Source organism: Babylonia areolata, chromosome 1, assembly GCF_041734735.1.
Source record: "Babylonia areolata isolate BAREFJ2019XMU chromosome 1, ASM4173473v1, whole genome shotgun sequence".
NCBI lineage: Eukaryota > Metazoa > Mollusca > Gastropoda > Neogastropoda > Buccinidae > Babylonia > Babylonia areolata.
In genome coordinates this window covers 92,224,327-92,229,326 of record NC_134876.1, presented here as the reverse complement: position 1 = coordinate 92,229,326, position 5,000 = coordinate 92,224,327, and the positions used below count along the sequence as shown (strand labels likewise).

At 39.8% G+C, this 5,000-nt stretch overlaps 1 protein-coding gene and 1 non-coding gene across 2 annotated transcripts in view; one reads left to right on the top strand and one right to left on the bottom strand.

The window, feature by feature from the left end:
• LOC143291285 (speract receptor-like) overlaps nucleotides 1-5,000 on the top strand; it is a 350,171-nt gene that overhangs the window by 102,639 nt on the left and 242,532 nt on the right. The gene's annotated exons all lie outside the window — the stretch shown is intronic.
• On the bottom strand, nucleotides 3,467-3,539 carry Trnak-uuu (transfer RNA lysine (anticodon UUU)). The gene has a single exon. It is a non-coding gene; the product is annotated as a tRNA-Lys (tRNA).

The following is a 5,000-nucleotide window of genomic DNA, read 5'->3' as shown; positions in this document are numbered from 1 at the left end:
CACACACACACAGAGAAACAAAGTAGGAAACAACGAACCATATATGTATATATATCTACACACACACACACACACACACACACACACACACACACACACACACACACAAAGTAGGAAACAACGAACCGTATATGTATATATATATATATCTACACACACCAAAAAAAAAGAAAAAAAAACAAACAAACAAAAAACCCGCTGAAGATATTTGCTCAAGGTAAGAGAAAAACACGAAAAAAGAAAGAAAGAAAGAAAAAAAAGAAAAGAAAAAAAGTTTGTGCTTTTAAACAGTTGACAAGGCCAGTACGACCTTCTATTTTGACACGAACTTTGACTTCAAATTAGCTGGCGTTTTGTGTGACAATGTCTCTACTCTCGAACAGTAAAATTCCTGACTGGTTGTTCGTTTTGTGATAGCGTCATCATCCTACGCAGCGTTTGATTTTCAAACAATTGGCATTTTGTGACCTCCGGTGTTTTTTTTTTTTTTTTTTTTTTTTTTTTTTTTCCCCATCCTTGGATCTTTGGAGACCATTATCAAATGTCAAGTATCCATTTCAGTTTCTTCTGTTTAATTAATCATGGACTAGGGGTGGGGTTGGGGGAGGTGGGGTGGGGTGGGTGGGTGGGGTTGGGGGGGGCGGGGCTGGACTTTTCCATATCGCTTCCTCGTCCATAAAGGTCACATGATGACAGTAGCATCACTCAGATTCTATAAACTACTGTGAAAACCGCATGACTTTGCCACAGCAGACGGGAGTCTGGAAGAAATAGAGGAAGTAACGAAAATGTCATGATGGTTGGTAAACATCTTGCGAAATGTTAAAAAAAAGAAAAAAAAAAAAAAAAAGATTATATATTGTCATGGAAAATGTTTGTGCTCGTGTGTGTGTGTGTGTGTGTGTGTGTGTGTGTGTGTGTGTGTGTATTCGTATGTGCGTGCGTGCATGCGTGCGTGCATGCGTGTGTGTTTTGTGTGTGTGTGTGTGTGTGTGTGTGTGTGTGCACGTGCGCACGTACGTGTCAGTATGTGTGTGTGAACGTATGCGTTTGGATGCGTACATCCGCGCGTGTATAAATACTAGTAAATACACAGGTGTTTAGATGGGTGCATAGTTATCTGCAATTATGGGCACTATCATATCGCTACAATGGAATTCAGTATTTGCAGAGTCCTGAAGATATGATTTTTTTTATGTATACTGTGGAATTGGGGACAGCAAGAGGGAACTTATTCCATTCTGCTTCTGGTTGTTCGCGAAAAAAAGAAAGCGTTTTTTTTTTTTTTTTTTTTTTTTGTTATCACTGTTGCTACGGTTGTTTCTGTTTTTATTGTTGATGCTGGTTGTGTTTTTTGTCCTCGTGATTTTGTTCATGTTTTTTCATAGTTGTTGTTGTTGTTGCTCTTTATTTTTATTTATTTATTTATTTTTTTCTTGTTCTTAGCATTCGTTTTCTTATTTCTGTTCTCCTTGTTCTTGTTCAGTTTTATCTACTTCTTGTTCTTGTTCTTTTTGTTGTTGCTGTTGGTGATGTTGTTATTGTTATCATTAGTCTTCTTTCGTTCTTCCTTATTTTTTTTTTTTTTTTCTCTTTCTTCTTTTTCCTTTCCCTTTCTTCTTCTTCTTTTTTCTTCTTTCTTTCTCTTTTTTTCTCTCTCTCTTTTACTCTTAATTCTTCCTGTTCTATTTTCTCTTTGTTGGTTTCTTTCCTTCTTTCTTTCTTTCTTCTTTTATCTTTCTTTCTTTCGTCTTCTCTCTCCCTCTCCCTTTACCTGTTTTCGTCTTCATCACCCCAATTGCTTTCCCCTCCATCAAGCTCTTTCTCCTCTCTCTCTCTCTCTCTCTGTCTCTCTCTCTCTCTGTGTCTCTTCTTTCTCTCTCTGTCCCTTTCTCTCCTTCTCTATCTTTCTGTCTCTCTGTCTCCTCTCTCTCTGTGTCTCTCTCACTGTGGCCCGTCTCCTCCTTCTGTCTAATTCTCTTCACCACCGTCGTGATGCAGGACTTCAAGAAGGCATTCGTCTTCATTGGACCCCAGCTGAGCCTTGTGACCCTTTGGGGGAAGTGGTGTAGGCTGGGGTGCGATGCTTCCCCTACCTGCTTTTCTTTTCTATGTTTTCTTTCTTCCTGTCTTTTTTTCTGTCTTTTTCTTCTTCTTTTTTTTTGTTTTGTTTTGTTTCTCTCTTCAATTTCGTTTTTTTTTTCTTCTTTTTTTTTCTGTTGTTTGGTGGTGCGTTCTTTCTTTCATTCGTTCGTTCATTCTTTCTTTCTTTCTTTTTTTCTTGTTTGTTTCATTCTTTTCATTGTCTTTCTTTCTTTTCTCTGTTTATCTTTCAATTAGTCTCTCTCTCTCTGTGTCTCTGTCTCTGTCTCTCTCTGTCTCTGTCTCTCTCTGTCTCTTCTTTCTTTCTGTTTTTCTTTCTTTCATTTCACTCATTTTCTTTTTTAAACTTCTTTTATCTTTTTATTTCTTTTGTTTTTTCTTTCTTCCTTTGCTGTCTTTCCTTGTTTATTAACTTTCTTTTTCCCTTCTTTATCTCTTTTCTGTCTGTCTCTCTGTCTGTCTGTGTGTCTGTTTTCTTCTTTCTTTTAGCTGTAGATTTCCTTCCCCATATATTTGCTGACAGTGTGATGGATACAGAGTTTACGAGGAACACGTTGACCCAAGAGAAACCCACGTCCGCTGTCTTTGTTTTCCTGCCCACAGTTTATACCACCGACACACACACACACACACACACACACACACACACACACACACACACACACACACACACACACACACACATAACACACACACACACACATATAACACACACACACACACACACGCACGCGCTCGCATACAGACACACACACCCCACACATACACACACACACCACTCATACACACACCACACATACACACACACACACACACACACACACACACACGAACGTTATGCACGTGCATATATGCGTGCCTTCCTCTCTTCTTCCAGTCACCACACACATGCACGTGCAGACACGAGAACGCACACAGACACAAAGTGGAGAGAGGGGAGACAGAGAGACAGAGAAACATCCAGCCTCTCTCTCTCTCTCTCCCTCTCTCTCTCTCTATCTCTGTGTGTGTGTGTGTGTGTGTGTGTGTGTGTGTGTGTCTGTCTGTCTGTCTGTCTGTCTTACAATCATATACGTGCGAAGGAGACAAAGAGAGACAGATAGACTGACAGACAGACTGACAGAGAGACTGACAGAGAGACTGACAGATAGACTGACAGACAGCAGATAGACAGACATACAGTAGAAAGGCAATAGACACATTGATAATCAAGCATTATGGACAGTTTCAGTTTCAGTAGCTCAAGGAGGCGTCACTGCGTTCGGACAAATCCATATACGCTACACCACATCTGCCAAGCAGATGCCTGACCAGCAGCGTAACCCAACGCGCTTTGTCAGGCCTTGAAAAAAAAAAGAGACAGCGCCCAATATGGGACTCGAACCCATGACCCTCAGATTAAAAGTCTGATGCTCTACCGACTGAGCTAACCGGGACTATGGACAGACAGACATATACAGACCGAAAGAAGACCGGCAGAAAACTGATAGACCGACAACAGACAGACAGATGGAAAGACAGACATGCGTGCGCATTGTTGTTTTCCTTTAAAGGTCCAAACTGACAGGGCATCTTAGTTTTCTGTATTAAACTTTGCCTCTTTGCTTATTACCTGTTTTTTTTTGGGTTTTTTTTGTTTGTTTGTTTGTTTGTTTTTTCTGTCAGTACTATTAGTTCCTTGCACGCCATCCATGGCTGAAGAAAAAAGACAGTGACACAAACCGGTGGCGGCAGAGTGAATGAATGAATGATTATTGTCCGATTCCCACAAGGGAAAGACACAGACTCGCTATTAGCTGAAGTTCAAAATCTGCATAAAGGATCCAGTGCGGGTATTTCAAACCTTTTTTTTTTTAATTTTCTTCTTCTTCTTCTTCTTCTTCTTCTTCTTCTTCTTTTTATTTTCATTTTCATTTTTTTCTTCTTCTTCTTCTTCTTCTTCTTCTTCTGCTACGCGAAGAGTCATTTGGAAGGCGGATAAAAGGACTGTTCGCAAGAGGAACTCTTTCTGTTCTGTTCTGATCTGACGTTGGCCTGCATTGTGGAAAAAAAGTAAAAAGCGTAATGAATTTGGGGAAAGAAGTTGGGGATTGATTAACGGAGCTTTAAACAAATTGAACGCTTTATCCTGTACACTGGAAGGATGATTGTTTGTTCTTTGATGGTTTTAACCAGCTTCTGTGCTGTCATTTAGTTTCCTTTTTACCCCCCCCCCTTTTGTGTGTGTGTGTGTGTGTGTGTGTGTGTGTGTGTGTTCTTGTTGTTGTTTTGTTTGTTTGCTTAACGTGTGTGAGCTTTTATGTCCCGTGGGCTGAGAAAAGTGGTAGTCGCAGGAAGGCTGAAAGAAACCAGAGAGTGAATTTTTTTTCTTCTCCAAATCTTACAGCGTGTGATAAAGTAGCGGCCTTGTCCTTATCTGCAGGAGGTTTACTTCATCTCAGTTTGGATCTGGACTCATGCCGACCGCACTTTAGTTAGCATGTTGGCGCCTGTTCTAGAATTTGAAAATGTTCGTGCTCTAAAATTTTACGGAGTTTGCTGAATAAATAAAAAAAACAAAACCATACAAAACAGCCAAACAACCAAGCAATCGATGTAGAAAGAGGGAGAAGGGGGGTAGGCAGAAGAAGGAATATAATAACAGAAGATAGAAATGCACATAATTATGTTAAGCTTCATTTTTGCATTCTGCTCAGCAATATACGTATGTATTTGTGTATCCATATACGTATCATGCATAAATGCATGCATCCATCCATATATGCATGCATCCATCTATCCATACACACACACACACACATACATACATACATACACACATACATGAATACATACATACATACATGAGGGAGTAACATAGATTGCGAGAAACACAGATATATAGACAGAGATACCGA